The sequence below is a fragment of the Primulina tabacum genome, chromosome 10, assembly GCF_025594145.1.
Source record: "Primulina tabacum isolate GXHZ01 chromosome 10, ASM2559414v2, whole genome shotgun sequence".
Taxonomy (NCBI): Eukaryota; Viridiplantae; Streptophyta; class Magnoliopsida; order Lamiales; family Gesneriaceae; genus Primulina; species Primulina tabacum.
In genome coordinates this window covers 25,303,931-25,322,130 of record NC_134559.1, presented here as the reverse complement: position 1 = coordinate 25,322,130, position 18,200 = coordinate 25,303,931, and the positions used below count along the sequence as shown (strand labels likewise).

Sequence of the window (18,200 nt, the reverse complement as noted above, 5' to 3'; positions counted from 1 at the left end):
ATCTGTATATGTATTACTTGTTATCAAGATTATGGTGTGTTGAGTCTTTAGACTCACTAGGTATGATTGATGCAGGTGATTATGATAATAATGTTAAGGGAGGTCTTGATGGTTGACTTTGCTGGACTGAAGGTGCACATAACCCGATGACCGACACTAGTTTTCCGCACTAGTTGATGATTTATGATTTTAAGATTACGTTAAATATATTTTATGACTTATATTTATGTTTATGAGGGGTTTTTGAGAGGTTATAGTATGAACTATACTTTTCAAATGGTGTTTTTAGGTTGGTAAAACGTTTGACGATTTTATGTTTTAAACTATTTCTTTTGGATTTTAAATGTCAGTTGGTTGAGTTATTTTAAAACGACGTAAAAAATACTTTAATTATTTTATGCAAGTGTTCGGCCGATGCTAGTAATGGTATTTAAAAAAAAAATATTTCTAGTACAAGCTAAGAAACCGAATAGCAGACGTTTCAGAAGTCGTATGGACTTAATATTGGTCGCTTAGTAACGCACCAGATCTTAAGCACGGGGAATATATAAAGCTCCAAAATCTCAAGTCCCCCAAAAATAGAACACTGTGTATTTTGGAATTGATTATCGGTGTGATATTAATTGAAATGTCTAAGTTTATTAGGAAAATAATTGTTGATTGATATGTACATTTCAACCAAGTTTGTAATTGACAGTGACACCCCACCGAAGATCCTTTAATTTTGATGGAAAAAAGCATTCGAGCCGGACCATTTAATGAATACGTCAGTATGCATGTGTAGGAAATGATATCCTGCGTTTAATGCTTGGCGTACAGATAATTTTAATTGTTATTCAGAAATATACTGTATTTGTATCGTTATTCAGAAATTATGTAGAACCAAAAATAAAATAGTACTGGTTTTAAACTTTTATGGACGAAAGACAAGTTAGCAAAATATCAAACTATAATGTTTTAATAGTATGTAAGGTTGCTTACAATTAATTCTAATTAATGTCCATACTTAGGACAATGCGTTTGTATGACCTATAGTATAATCGTGGGTCAACAAAAATCGTAAAGAGACAAATTATGTTTAAATAGTTTAAGGGATTTAACCAAATAAATTCATAACAAAAGTAAAATTAAGATTTTTTGGATGCTTTGATGATATTAAGATATCTTTTGAAATAAATTTAAATGGTAAAATCATTTTTGTGTTTGTAATAACTAAACAAAGTGATTATTGGAATTTAGCCTAAAAAAATTCATTTTTTTTTTTGTGTTTTTTAAACTCATATTTTGTGTTATATTATGTTTCATTTAATTAGAATCCAAAATTTGGTCTTAGGGTCAATTTGATTCTCCAAAAGTAATTATGTTATTTTGGACAATAAATAAAACTCTTTCTGGACATTTTTACCCTTGCATTTGTGAATTGGAGTGGAATCACAAGAATTTCAGACGAAAATTGATAAGATAGAATAAGAGATTCATTTCATAAAATTATCATGTGAAATCATTTTATAAAAGTTTTGTTTTTATCATTATTTTTTAAATAATATTATGCAATTATTTGTGATCCCCATATTATAAAGTTTAATGAAACCTTTATATGTATGTACGACTTTGTCATTGCTATAACGAAAATTTTATTATCTGTGTAGTTTTATATGAGAACATCTGATATAGAAATATGAGATGCTCACGTAATCACTTAATTAGCGCGTAATTAATTCTAAGCTCTACTTATAGTCAATTTCATGACTGTGCGATAAGTAGTATTTCCCAAATCAATAAAATCATTACTTAGCCGAATATCTTATTGCTGATTATATATATATATTTTTTCTCTTCTACAATTTCAATTTCAAAAATTAATAATTTTTATTTTAAAATTTAAAAATACTTTATTTCTTTTACGGAACACATGCATTCACGTGTGTCTCGATCCGTAGTATATATAAAAAATTCACATAATATATCTAGTATACTCCAAGAAAAAATAAATATATTTTTAGCTCAAATTATTTATAAGAAACATACATTATCCATTGACATTTGGAGACAGATTTCCTATTCGACCTCATTTGTTAAAAAAATATTATTTTTCGTTATAAATATCCGCCGTTTCAATCTATTTTACGGACATAGATTCCTGAACATATAAATATATAATTTATTTTTAAAATCGTCATTTATATCAATATTTGTGTTACGTACACGGGTACTCATGCACGCCAATTACAAATTGACAGGTCTACACACGGTTTCTTTTCATACCTAATTAAGAACAAGCACAAACCAGACGGTGTGCACCCATCCCGGTTCTCTCCAGCACACTTTTCATTATTCTCTGCTTGTTTCTTGTTGTAAAGCTTCCCGCACCTTGCAAAATTCACCCAAAAAAAAAAAAAAAACAGAAAAAAAGAGAGAGATCGACGAAAGAAGAAGAGACACAGGAAGCATGCATATTTATACGCATCAGAGGTGATTTCAAGATGCTCATGCTTCATATTTCTTCGTGTCTGGTTTTTGTTTTTGGAGTTTGATTTGTCGATTAATTTTTATATTTGGTGTTCAGGCGAAAAGGGTTTTGTTTGGATTTGATTTTTTTGAAGCCAAGAGCTGTTAGATGGAGGAGGCTAGCTCAAAGTGAGTTTCTTTCTCTGATTATCTGAGTATTTAATTTACGTGTTGCTACTTTCTTATTATTGACCAGTTAATTATTTGTAAATATTAGTCCCATTGATATTTTTTGGAAAAATAAATTGGGCTAAGTTATACGATTTAAAATGATTTAGTTTCCATAAGAACCAAATGTGTTCTTTTTTACGAACCCTAATTTTTCCCTTTTTTTCTTTCAATTGTTGCTTCTTTTAAACCAAGCTTCCCTTCCTTAGTCATTCAGAGACGGGTTTACATAATTTTTCATATAAATATAAGCCTTTTAAAAGCATAATTAGTAAATAAACGCCAAGAAATTCTGCGTTCCATTGATCACTAGAAAATGAAGATGGGGACCAAGTTTTTCAGATGGAGTTGGGTTGAAAATCAATTGAGTGATTTGTTTATAAATATGTTGCAAAAATCATGCATCATACCTATTCTAATCCATCCAATTTACTATCTTCCTGCCGATCAATTTGATTGCAGCAGCTTGAACTTCACCTGAGACATAGTTTGGGAAACTCAGGTAAAGCGTTTAATCCCTCTCTCTTCAGTCTTCAATATCTTGACTCGAGCCAGAATTATCTGGGAGCAACAATTCTTTCCTTCATTCGTGAATTTTAATTTAAGGGAACAGGGATTTCACGAAAACATTCCTTATGATATACGAAATCTAACTGCAACAAAAACGTTTAACGACAATGGAGTTTATCCGTTTTTTTTAGGGGGTCAAAATTGTTGTAACTGATGCTGTTGTTATTAGTACGCTCAAAGACAACGTTTTACAACAGTTTTAAATCATTGTCTTTTAAGTTGAAGAAGACGGTTTGACAACGATTTTAACCCATTGTTTTTTAATGTCAAGGACAACGGGCAAAAATCATTGTATACTAATGTTAAATATTGCCCATTTTCAATATTTAACATTAGTATCTTTGAAAGTTTTCGTGGTATTTTCCCTAAAAGTCGAATGAAGGATATATCGAGGCTTTTTAGGGAGCTTAGATATGGATTCTAAAATCATACCATGAAAATAAACATGTTCCATGTTAGTATACCGAAGATGATTGCTTAGGTAAAATCAATATGATATTGTGGCATTGAAATGATTCCTGGAAGATAGCTGTTTGAAGCTTGGTAATGTTGCTAACACTTGGACCTGTATCGTGAAAACACATAGGCTAATATCGAGAAAAAAATGAGCTCTTTGAGTTGGAAAATCCAACTTGAAATAGCAGTAGATCGAAACTCGATGTCAGAAAGATCAAGAACCGCCAAAAAAGAAAGGTTGACATGATCTAAAGATGAATGCTACCAAGACCACAAGGGTGAAATGTAGATTTATTAAAGAAAGGAGTGTGCTGATGACCTGTAACCAATTTGTTGCTTTGGTAAAGTTCACACAACTCATGTCTACGTGCTCCAAACATAAAAAATGAACCATTTAAACCCATCAACCTTTAGATTCATTGACTAGAATCCACAATTTCAGTTTAAATATTTGAGAGACACAACAAGAAAAATGGTCATAGATAACAGTCAGAAGACTACATTTTTATTAAAAAAGTGTGTTGTCTATGAACGTTTTTTTAATTAAAGACAAGCTTTAAGAACCATTGTCTAGTTTGTTTTTATTTTATTTGAACCGGAATCGATTGTGGTTTCTTTTGTTACAATCTAAACATATGATTCCGACTAATTTTGTGTGATTATAATGGATCATACGAGGCAAGAAAATTTAATGGTGACCTTTATTTGATTCTTTTGTAAGAATGCATATGCCAAGGATAGACAACTTGCCACGGCGAGACCTCATCATTGTTTATATTACTATTTTTAAGGATCATTAATGCTATTCGCTATGGTTACAAGGTCATCATCATTACTTGACAAAAATTTGTAAAAAGAGAACCATGTGGTAAAGAATTTGTAACAAGGATCTGCGAGTACATTTTTTGCTTTTCTCAAGAGAAGTAAATTTTTCTGAATTCAGAAATCTGTCTTGAAATTAAATTCTCTTCATCATCATTAATCAATTTAACTACTTTTTATATCCTCAATATAGTCTTTCCTTATCATTATTAGTTTAAATCCGAAAAACATGAGAATTAAGTTAGAAGAAACTCGTGAATGTACAGAAATTTCAAAACATTAATCAACAAAGTTTTATTTCTCCATAAAATATTATTTTTTTAAAAAAAATGCTTATATATTTTTCCAAGATGATTCACATGAAAACAAAATCTAAGACATGTTAGGTTGTACAAATTTTGGATTTAATTTTAAAATGAGCAAATTGAAAGGCGACCTATAACCTAGGCTAAGTTTTCAAGGAATATGTAACAATTCCAATTTCTAAAATTTAAATTATCATACCTACTATTCCACACATTTTATTGTGTTTAGTAGAAAAACAATTTATTAAATATGTATGGGTGAAAACTCTACAATAATATTTTTTTTGAATGGGTGAAAGTTGTATCGAAAATTTATTTGCAATAGAAGCATTAAATAATTACATGTAACGCTTTAACTAATACCTCAAATTTGTATGATAATCATCTTGAAGATTTAATCATTTCGTCCCACATAAACTCATCATTAAATTCTCTAATCTTGAAGTTGTCAACATATCCGATTAAGAAATCTGGATAAAAAAAATTTGTCGCTAGAAGATGCTACTTAAAATCAGAAAACATCAACAGGAAGAACCCAGTATGTATCTACCTAACAAGGCCCCCCTATAACTTATATGTGTTCAATAGATTTAGAAAACTTTGCTATGATTATTGGCAGCAGCGGCAGGATCTTAACCAACACATTTCTTTCACCTTATTCAAAACAAAGTGATTTATTAGATGGATATTGTACTGGAATTGGCTGCTGTAGAACTCTGATTCCAAAAGGTTTAAAAATTTTTACGTTGAAACTCATGGGTCTTGAATATCATACTAAAGTTTGAGTTTTGATGCTTGTGGGTACTCTCTTCTCGGGGATCATTATGTGCTTAAGTTTCAAGTTTTGGATTTCTCGGATAAGAAATACTCAGAACAAGAAAATTCTGGAAATTTCTATCTTGATTGATTGTTGGCTTGGACCTGAAAAATGTGAAGAAGCTGAGAAATCTTCTGTTTTTACTTGTACAAAAATAGTTTTTTGTGTTGATTTAAGCATCGGTCTTGGAAGATACCAATGTAATTGCACAGCAAGGTACGAAGACAATCTATATCTTAGTCTATGCTGGACATGATATTTTATGTTTCTCTATTTGTTGTATATTGATATTTGGAGTAGTTTATTTGAAGAAATAATTACGATTGGTTAGCCCTACATGATTTATATTTAGTTAACCCACCCAAACACAAAAAGTTGATTTCCTGATATTATGTTAACATGCATGCTTGAGATTTAAGTATAGGGAATAGGAATCGATATAAATATGTTATAGAACAAGTTCGAATTTGAGTTCAATTACAAATTTTTGTCCATGACAATATGACAGATCAATTTCTTTTTTGTCTTGCAACATATGTCGTAAACCCATAGAGAGATCTTGGAATAATTCAAAAATAATGTTGTTTTCTTTCCAAGTTGTTCCTATCAGACCTATTGTCATTCTTTGTGACATATATAAATGAACGTAATGATTGCGATGCAAATGGTATTTGTTCGAACATTCAGAGAAGTTTTAACTATGCTTTTAAAAAGAGATACTCTGGTGACGGGAGAAAGGATAGAGATAGATGTATTCCTATAAATTCTCAGTTTCCAATAATGAAATCCCCCATAGGTAATTTATTTTACATGCTTGTACCACAATATTGTGAAATCATATAGTATACATATGTTTGTGTGTGTAATACATAAAATATTAAAGTTAAGATTGAAGATAAGCGATCACCCCAACAGACCTACTTTTACACCTTTTTCTTGTTCTCTTCATGCATAATTTTGATGTTGTCACTTGCTATTTTAGGTTTCAGTATTGGACTACTATCCATTTTATTGTTATGACATGACTTTATTATTGAATGAAGAAAAGAAAACTTGTTAAAATGAGAGAGAAATTCTTTCGACAAAATCGTGGGCTCTTTTTGAAGCAGCAGACTTCATCTCTTGAGTGTGGATTCGAGTCGAGTAATATATTATCTACCAAGGAGCTAGAAAAACCACTAACAACTACTCTAGAGACCGGATACTTGGCAAGGGATGTTGTGGTATAGTATACAAAGGAATTATACCCGATCAACTTGTAGTCGCTATCAAGAAATCAAGAATCATCGACCAAAACCAAATAGAACAATGTATAAACGAGGTTTTCCTTTTTTACTCGAGTAAAACATCAAAATGTCGTTAAGATTTTAGGATGTTGCTAAGATAGTGAAGTTATTTTATTGGTTTATGTCACGTAATTTGGCTGGTTGAGATGGGCCCGCCACAACCTGCCACAACACATCATTATCATTAGGACATAAATAAATAAAGAACATCGCTCTCTAAGCAACATCCTAAAAGCTTAACGACATTTTGATGGATTACTCGAGTCAAAAACGAACACCTCATTTATAAATTGTTCGATTTGGTTTTGGTCGATGATTCTTGATTTTTTGATAGCGACTACCCGTTGATATGGTATAATTCCTTTGTATATTACGTCACAAAAGCCTCTGCCAAAGATCTGATTTTCAGAGTAGTTGTTAGGGGCTTTCCTAGCTCCTTAGTAGATACTATCTTACTCGACTCGACTCGACTCCATACTCAAGAGATGAAGTATGTTGCTTCAAAAAGAGTCCACCATTTTGTCGGAAGAATCTCTCTCATTTTAACAAGTTTTATTTTCTTCATTTCATAATAAAGCCAGGTGATAACATTAAAAATGAATAGTAGTCCAATACTGAAACCTAAAATATCAAGTGACAACATGAAAATTATGCATGAAGATCGAGAACAAGAAAAAGGTGTAAAATTTGGTCGGTTGGGGTGATCATTTTTCTTAAATCTTACTTTTATATATTTTATATAAACACACAAATATATATATATATATATATATATATATGATTTCACAATATTATGGTACAAGCATGCAAAATAAATTACCTATGAGGGGTTTCATTATTGGAAACTGAGAATTTACAAGAATACATCCATGTCCATCCTTTCTCCCATCACTAGAGTACCTCTTTTTGCAAGCATAGTTAAAACTTATCTGAATATTCGAACAAATACCATTTGCATCGCATCGATTGTCATTACATTCATTTATATATGTCACAAAGAATGAAGAGATGTCTGGTGGGAGCAACTTGGAAAGAAAACATTATTTTTTAATTATTCCAAGATCTCTCTACGAGTTTACAACATATGCAACATGTGGCAAGACAAAAAAAAATTGATATGTCATATTGTCATGGAAAAAAACTTGTAAGTGAACTCAAATTCGAACTTCTTCTTTAACATATTTATATCGATTCATCTTCCATATACTTAAATCCCAAGAATGCATGTTAACATAGATGTCAAGAAATCAAGATTTGATGTTTGGTGGGTTAAACTGAATATAAATAATGTAGGTTGGCTAATCAATTGTAATTATTCCTTCAAATAAACTATTTCAAATATCAATATAAATAAATAAAAAAACATAAACTATTCTGTGCAGCCTAGACTAAGATATGGATTGTCTTCTTACCTTGCTGTGTAATTATATCGGTATCCTCCAAGACCAATGCTTGAATCAACACAAAAACTATTTTTTCTACAAGCAAAAACAGCAGATTCCTCAGCTTCATCATATTTTTCACTCCCAAACCACCAATCAATCAAGATAGCAACTTCCTGAATTTTCTTGTTCTGAAAATTCTCAACGGAGAAGTATGAAACTCGAAACTTAAACACATCATGATCCCCGAGAAGAGAGTACCCACAAGCATCAAAACTTCAAACTTTAGTATGATATTCAAAACTCACGAGTTTCAATGTAAATTATTTAAACCTTTTGGTATCAGAGTTTGACAGTAGCCAAATTCAGTATAATATCCATCTAATAAATCACTTTGTTTTGAACAAAGTGAAAGACATGTGCTGGTTAAGTTCTTGCCGCTGGTGTCAATAATCATAGCAAAGTTGTCTAAATATGTTGAATTCATAAAATTTATTGGGGGATCTTGTTAGGTAGATACTTTTTGTGTTCTTCCTGTTGATATTGCTTGAATCTGAGTAGGCATATTTCAGCGATAGAGTTTTTTTCATCCATATTTCTTTATCGGATATGTTTACAACTTCAAGATTAGAGGATGTAACGATGAGTTTAGGCGGGACGAAATGTTTAAATCTTCAATATGATTATCATACAAATTTGAGGTATTGGTTAAAACGTTACATATAATTATTTAGTGCTTCTACTGCAAATAAATTTTCGATGCACCCCATTCAAAAAAAAAAATTTATTATACAATTTTCACCCATATATATATATATATATATCTATATATAATATATATATTTAAAAAGTAACTAAATTGTTTTTCTACTGAACACAATAAAATTAATTTGGTCAAATCATGAATTTCTGAACTTCTAACCGAGTAGAACTTGTTGGGGCGCCGTGGTTACGCAAAATATCGCTGAGACGCGCTTGGGATGCCTTCAGAGGTAATTTCGAACTCGAATGCTTGGTTGCTCGATGCGTCTTGATTTAATACTTCCTTGAACTCCTTCAATCGCTTGAATATGTTTGATTCTTCATCTTCAATTACCTTCAAGCTTGTAGTATTGAGACAACATCGCTTCTAGAAACTCCTACCAAAAGTTAGCTCGTAATGCCCAATCAGATTCATGTCATACTCCTCTTCTTCAAAAAGATTTATCCTCAAATCTTTGCTACCTATACAAAAATCAAGCAAGTTAACATTTAAAAGAATTACATTATCAACATGCTTACCTTTCAACTTTACCTTGTAGGCACTATCATACACTCGCTCCATCAGCCCTAGAAATCTCAACTCCACGGTTGCATTCATCATTATTTCATAAATTACAGCAGCTGATAAATAGCAAATGACACACAACGATAATAATAAAACATCATTATGCATCACAAAAATTAGATTCCTCTACTTAAACCTAGTTAACAATAATAACAAATTCCATTCAAATGTACGAAATTTGCTCACTAGGAATAAGATATAGTTTATGCATGATATAAGAACCTAGCCAAAATGACAATCTCCTATATGCAGTGCACCTGTCACAACCCCCCCACTCAACTCATTTCATATGCGACCAACACATATAATCATGCATTACATCAATGATCAAATCACAACAATGTGACTCATTGTCAAATAGCTCATGCAATGAATATAGAATGAAAATTTCATTCTCTTTAAACAAATATTAATCATGAACATAGAAATTATCATATAATCACCAAACAAGTAACAATCATGCAAATAGAACATGCCAAATGAACCATCCATGCAATCATTTAACACATAACAAGATTTTAATTCTAATTCATACGAGTCATTACTACTACTAAGTCTCATTAATTTTGCAACTTGTGAGAAACCAAAATCAATAACATTTTAACTTAATGCATGCAATGTCTCACCACTCTCACCTCCATGAAATTTAGAGACAATTTAAATCAAAGTCATATCTCTTAAATATCGCATTTACAAAACTTCCTCCAAAATCTTAGAAACACGACAACATATAATTAAGGTAAGGAAGCAAGACATACCTCATAGTTGTTGTGTTGTCAACTACTCTTACCTCACCTTGATTGCTTTTGAAACTATGCAAATCAACACCTGGCATTCCTCCATCACCGACACTCGTTTGCTTTCTCATCATGACATCTCCATAATCCTGGAAAGAAAAATTAATAATGCTCGAGATTGAACCGACTATATCATCACAATGAGAATAAAACCTCTTTGCACAAAGTTATTTGAATGGGTTTGTATAAAATCAATTCTTTCTCACCCTCACTTTTTGGACCATCAATATATTTTTCTTTTATCTTTGTTTGGATTCTTTTTCTTTTTCATATTTTTTTTCTTTCTATGCCCACCTCGCTGTTTGTTCACTCTTTCTTTCGGCCATTTCACATTTCTTTCCAATCAGTTCAATAAATTTCAATTGATCCTCAAGAACTACCTTTGGATTCAATTGAACAAGAGATATACATTTTTTCTCAACACATTAATAAACCAAAGTTTCACCATGTCTACTCTCCACCTCCATAGCATATACAGTAGAAACTTCTTCACCATCTAATGATTCACTATCCACTGTATATCGTTCAACGACATTCGAATAATCAACTAGTGGAATACCATAATCACGAACTCCCTCAACCACAACCTCAATTTCAAGCTCAAGCTCAACTTCAAATTTTGATTTTAAAAAATGAAGAATTCTTTGCAGAAACCAAGCCCGAGTACAGGACCTAAACCAAAGAAGACTTACAGAGGAGGACAAGTTTAATCTCCATACTCTTATAGAAATAAACTATTGATTTTGTTTAAAAAATGTAATAAACAAGAGAATATTTATATCCATGTGTAGCAATTGTGGCAAATGACCTTTATTGTTCAGATAAAATGTTTTATTTTTTGATATAATCGGTATGCTAATTATATATACTACATTTTGTTATAATCAATATGTTAATTTTACATAATGAAAATTTCGGTACGGTATGTAGTATGTATTTTTCGGTACGATATATTATACCACCCCTACGCTAGCTAGTTTGTAATTAATATTTATTGAACGCATTATATTTGTTTAATTTTTTTGAAAAAGATTAATAAAATTATGACATTAAATTTTTCTTTATTTTGGCCTTGGGTTAGAAAAACGTGAGATTTGGTTTGTATGACATAAAAGTATTGTGCATTTAAGTGACTGTGTGTTTCAGAGTTAAGTGTTGTACGATATTGTAACACCAAACATAACATGCAGCAGAATATTTCAACAAACAAAACTTTATGTAGTAAAACAAGACACAGGGAATTATGCACAAGTCTACACATATGTGCGGTGTCTCAGAGCAAAAAATTCACTTGAAAAATTGTCAAATTACCAAATTAATACTAGTGAATATAGAAAAGCTAACTCTCTTAACAGAGTGAGGGAACATAGTGCATTCAAAACATTATTAAACTAAATGAACAAAACTATGGAGGCAGCGTTTGTGAAGCCGAAAATCTTCTTGATGAACAACACACTAATTAGCACTGTGATGAAGCATTGTGTCTGCGTGTCTTCAACACTCCACGACAGCACAACAATACATCTTGGCTTGAGAACTTGATCTCTTCGATGTAAATCTTCAATTTTCGTGCTTTCTCTCCTGCGACATCACACACACACACACTCTCTCTCTCTCTCGCTCACGTTCCACAACATCTATATTTTTTTATTTATATGCTTCTTTTGTCATAGATTTTATTCCTTAAAAAACAATCCTATAAGATATGGAAACAAGAGTTTTATTAGAAAATAAACTTTTTAAACAATAATATAATATCTAAAGTTCTTATCATAAATATCCATGGTCTAGAAAGACAAAACTCTATAATTCAATTAACACAATATTATCAAAAGAAAATTTTTAATAAAAAATAAATTATATTCTTTTCAATTACTCCCTTTTGCCTTTCTGAGGAAAAAACACAAAAATGTTAATCAGCAAAACTTCATTTAGTTAGCATATAACTCCCCCTAAGTTAGAGAATCGTCTCCCCCTGAATTCAACCATGTTAAATCATATGTTGTTAGAGCAGTGTTGTTAGAGGTGTTGCAACACGGGAAACCAGAACATCTAGCAGTTTATTCAATAAGATCATAACACCACCAACAACTAAACATCATTACTAAAAGCTAACAACGAGCAGAGAGATAAGTAAACATAAATAAAATTGAGTATTTTTAACTCCAACTCCATCGGTGAGCTCATATGTAACTCTTTCTTCTTCACTGTCTGCTTCTCCTTCCATTTTTGTTGCAACTTCTCCTACTTCCTCATTTTTACCAGAATATACGTCGCTTCCAGAAGTAAACCGTACTCATCTATTTAATTTTCATAGTACACGATAAGGTCCTTTTCATTGCTGATTTGCTTCAAGTCAAACTCAATTTGAGCCTGTAGAATATAAGGAGAAAATATCATAAAGTCAGCAGGGATCATAGTAGATGAAGAGGCCGTGTTGCCAACGTCGGGAGCAACATTAGTAGCAAATAATTGAAGGTCCAGCTTCTTATTCCCCTTAAAGTAAGCTGGGACAATCTTCCATTTTTCACCAACATCAAAAATATCTTCATCAATGTCTCTGATAAATCTTGAGATTTTAGAATTCCGTAGATTAAAGATGAAAATGATAGCTTTTTTATTTCAGTCCACCTTCAGAAAATTTAAGAACTGTTTGGAACACCAGCTTCCCAAAATTAAAGGTAATCCCAATACTAGTTGCAAATAGAACAAATGTATGTGGTCTAGTAACTATTGTTGTATTCATTGAAGGAGTCCAATTTCGAATGCCCGTTTTGTGTAGCACTGAATAAAAAACGCTAAATTTGTTGCAAACATCCGTTTGGGATGGTCTGGAAAAATCTTAATAAGTCCTCCAGTGATGACAATAGTAAATTAATATCGTTGTAAAATGCATTGATAACCGAAGGATTGAAGTTGTAGACTCTATCACGGACAAACACTCGTCAAAACTTTGGAGATCTTTCATCACCCACGATGGATGAGAGATTTGAGTAAAATTCCAGAATTGGCCTTCTGCAGTATGGTGCTACTGCAGTCACCATTGACAGCAGCCGTCGATTTGTAAGGAAAGAAGTCAGTCAGCATCAATGTTCTTCTCATCGGTTAGTCCTTGATTGTCGTAGAGGGGTCACAAAGCGAGAGAAACTTAAGAATAAAACTTTGTGGAAAATGACTTACTTAAGTCATATTCTGTAGTATCGCTGCTGCCATGGTGTCGACAACATCGTCCTCAACATTAGGACCAACATCTGCATCATCACTTTTCTTCATCACCACAAGAATATTCATCAGAGTCAGATTCAGGAGTTGAATTAGAAGTAGAACCATTAGAATTGTTTGGGAGATTTTCTTCGAACTCTTGAAACATTTCTTCATCTCGTTCATCAGCCTCTGATGTGGCTTTATTCAAGACTTTTTCTTCTCTTAACCATGCAAGAAACTTTCCAAGGACTCTTCGTCCTCAGAAGGGGTAGTTGGTTCTTCAAAAACCAAACTTCTTTCATAGTAGGGGTCATCTTCTTTTCAGCCGCAACAACTTTTGATCTAGAGACCAACTCAAAATTTTCATCATCAAGGTCATCTCCAGATGAAATATCAGGATCCAGAATATTGGCAGTGGAGGAGAATCCTTGGAACTTCTTGGATGGGACAAAATCAGGGTCATACCTGCTTGACTCATTGATCATCTTGGCTGCGGAGGAATAGGGAAGACACGATTCATCACTTCAAAATCCGGCAGATTTTCCACATCAATTGCATTAACTGGCTCCCCAGGGGCAATGACTTCAATCAGAATTTGGTCTTCGGTGACCACAACCATTTGAAGAGAATCAACAGTAAGGGGTTCTATAGGAGGTGTTGCCACACGGGGTGAAACACCGACGCTTGCATCCATTTTCCTTCAAATATCAAGAGGATGGTATCCAGTTCCAGCTATCTATAAAATGTAAATGAAGATTACATATGAAAATCGAGATAATTTGAAAAAGAATTCGTTCAGAGAACACGAAGAATGAGAGCAAGAAAAAAGCAAGCAAATAGAGTTCGAGTAGAGAGAAAAGTTAATTAGTAATAACAAAATTGTGCAAGAATTTAAATAGTAAAGCTTCCAATGGTAACAAAGATTCTCCTACTGAAAAATATACCCAAAATTAATCCAGTTTTACTCTCACACAACGGTAAAAAAATACGAACCGACATATTTCAAGAAAATCATACATATTTCACGCCTCATCATCTCAACCCACTAATCCACGAGAAATCACAGATATTCAAAATCAGGAAGATTAAAGTTTCATGCAAATGTCCCAAGTTCAAATATGATAACACATTGATCAAGAAAAAAATCACATAACCATTGACACGCACGTCTTAATTATGTCTAGAATATGATATATTAAAGAAATGTCAGGCATCAGATCAAATTATGAGGTGTTTATATGCGGTGGGGGTAACATTTCACTAGCAGCACTTTCAAATTCAAAAAGAATTTTGATTTTCTTGCACACACACGTAGATCATTTATACTTTTTTTTTAATATTTAAATAGAAGTAGTAGCTCTCACACTAGAAGAACGGTCTTAATTGGACTCTTTTAGATAGCTTTTTCTATTTCTTCTGTTATGATTTTCGTTTTTGATTCAGAAGAGGTAGCTCTCACACTAAAAGAACAGTCTACACTGGACTTTCTTAAGTAGCTTTTTCCATTCTTTTTCTTATGATACAGAACAAAATCCTTCTTTTTTTATTTTATTTTATTTTTATTTTTTTTGCTCAATCTTCGCATGTCATTTTTCACATGAGACAAGATCATGAAGTATAGGAACATCCCTCAACTACTTCATGACTTAGTCAGAGCACATCTCGTGGTCAAGTGTGTTGATTGAAATAAAACTGAAAACGGAAAGCACATCAAGAAATAGCCATCACAGTATAAACATTTCACATAATAGGATGACTGATTTAATGCAATATGTCTATCATCCTATAAAAGCTTATGCATGTTGGGTGTTGTGCTAGATGTTATAGCATCCGAGACAACATTAGTGAGTGATTATTATGGACACAAACTGAAAGACTTCCTAAAGTTGAAAAATCTCTCAAAATCTAATGGTTTAGTGAAAATATATGCCAGTTGGTTATCAGTTCCAACAAATTTCATTTGTATTATTCCATTTTCAACAAAATCTCGAATAAAGTAATGTGTGATGTCAATGTGTTTTGTGCGAGAGTATTTTATTGGATTTTTTGAAATTTCAGTTGCACTCGAGTTGTTGCAGTAAACAATCAAGGTCTCTGTGGAAACCATAGTCCTTTACCATTTGGTTAATACACAAGAGTTGTGAAGAGAAGCTACCAGCTGCCACATATTTAGATTCAGCAGTTGAAAGAGAGAAAAAATTTTGCTTTCTTCTCTACCATGACACCAAATTATTGCCTAGGAAAAATACCACTGGGGAAAAGAGTTGAAAGAGAGAAACAATTTTTCTTTCTTCTCTACCATGACACCAAATTATTGCCTAGGAAAAATACCATTGGGGAAAAGATTTCCTCAGTGGTATTTTTCATATCATCCCAATCAGCATCACTAAACCCAACTAAATTGGTGTTAGTTTTCTTTGTGTACCATAATTCTAGATCTACAATCATTGCAATGTATCTCAAAATTTGTTTTACAGCCTTTTGAGTGTGTGATCATAGGATTAACTTCATATCTAGCACATAAACAGATGTTGAACATTATATTTAGATGACTCACAATTAAATAAAGAATACTTCTAATGATGTTGTGGTACATGGTGTTTTCAACACCTTCAGCAATATCATCCTTACCCAGTTTTTGACTCGATCCCATAGGAGTTTTCATATGTTTAGCATGTTCATTTGAGAATTTCTTCACATGAGTTTTAGCATACTTTCTTTGACACAAAAAAATTTCATAACGTAATTGATTTATTTGAAGACCAAGAAAAAACTTAACTACTTACCATGCTCATTTCAAATATTGAAGATATACATTCAAAAAGGTTATCAACATGCTTCTTAGAAGAACCACAAAAATTTATGTCATCAACATAAATTTGACATATGAGTATATCATCCTTCGATCTTTCAATAAAAATATTTTTATCGACCTCATCTTGTTTGAAGTCAATCTTAAGTAGATAATCAGTCAACCTACACTGCACGCATGTGGAGCATGTTTTTGTCCATACAATGCTTCAGCTTGTAAACATGTTACAAGTGATGTGGATAATCAAATCCTTTCAGTTGACTCACATAAGCTTCCCTACTCAAAATGCTATTAAAAAAGCACTTTTCACATCAATTTGATAAAGTTTAATTCCAATATAACTTGCAATGGCAAGCAACAGTCGAACTGACTCAATGCGGGCTATAAGAGCAAATGTTTCATTAAAATCAACCCCTCAACCTGTGTATACACTTGAGCAACCAACCGAGCTTTATTTCTAACAACATTCCCTAATTCATCAGTTTTGTTCTTAAAAATCTATTTTGTTCTAATTACATTAACAAGTTCAGGCCTGTAACTAGATCTCACACATCATTGCCGACAACCTGTTCAAGTTCTTCATGCATAACATTAATCAAAATTCATCATTTAAATCTTCATTATGAAAGGGATCGTTTAAGGTGCCCGAAATACGTAACGAAAGTTTCAAAAATTTCTAGCAAAAACTGAGCACCCTAAACAATAAGATGTGTAGCAAATACAATAAAACACAATATGACATTCAAAGGGTGTTTTAAGAAAAATTACCTATCAATATTAAAAGATTGTTGATGGCTTCAACTAAGATGTAAACACATTAGCTCTTGAATGGTAGATTGATTTACAAGCCTCCCTTGAGCACTCCTTGCTCAAAATCAAGCACACCACCAACAAGGAAGATCCCCTCTAATTTTGTACTAGAAAAATTAGAGGATTTTTCTTTTGAGAATAGAGTGCTATCCTCAACAATTGAAGAAGCAAAATGAAGGAGATAATGCTACAAAAATTTCGGCCATTGTGTGTTTTGAACAATTGAAGAAGCAAAATGAAGGAGATAATGCTACAAAAATTTCGGCCATTGTGTGTTTTGGAGAGAAGGGGAGACCTTTTCTTGGTTGTGTAAAAAGTTGCATGTGCATGCCATGCCACTAACTCAAAAGTTGCCTCCAACCCTTCACCTCCCAAGCATGCAATTCTGTTTGGGCTTGTAACAATTACAAAGCTCTTGGGCTTTTATTTAAATATTTCAAACATATTTGATACCATTTAAACTTTACTTGATTTTACTCAAGCCCATTAGTTGAATAATTATTTCCTATTGGGCTCTACAAGGCCCAATATTGTTTAATTAATTCAACACTTGAATTAATTTAATTATTTGGACTCTACTAGTCCCACTAGTGTTTAATTAATTCAACACTTGAATTAATTTAATTTAGTCCATAATATTGTTTATGAAAATCACAAATTTTCAAATACATTATTCACTTTGCCAACTTTTAATTTAGGAACACTCCCACAAGCTAAAAGTTACATTTTCCTTATAGAAGTCATGTTTCTAATTTTTCCTTGTGCTTATAAACTCTTTTATAAGCCGTTCAACACATTGAACTATTTTACTTCTCAATGGGATCTAGAAAGTTAGCACTTGTGTGGCCCTCAATGGTTTATTGATACAACTAGCCGTGAGTTCACATCTTAATGTGATTCGGGACTAAACAAGTCCTTATATGAGCATACCCCAAT

General features: G+C 32.3%; 1 long non-coding RNA gene across 2 annotated transcripts; it reads left to right on the top strand.

The window, feature by feature from the left end:
* Positions 1-2,186: 2,186 nt before the first annotated feature.
* On the top strand, positions 2,187-9,099 carry LOC142506172 (uncharacterized). Of its 2 annotated transcripts, XR_012804528.1 has the most exons (4): positions 2,187-2,472; positions 2,567-2,637; positions 3,139-3,358; positions 3,475-9,099. It is a non-coding gene; the product is annotated as an uncharacterized LOC142506172 (long non-coding RNA). The 2 variants fall into 2 exon arrangements; XR_012804527.1 differs by having other exon boundaries at positions 2,194-2,472; positions 3,139-3,495.
* The last annotated feature ends 9,101 nt before the right edge of the window (positions 9,100-18,200 follow it).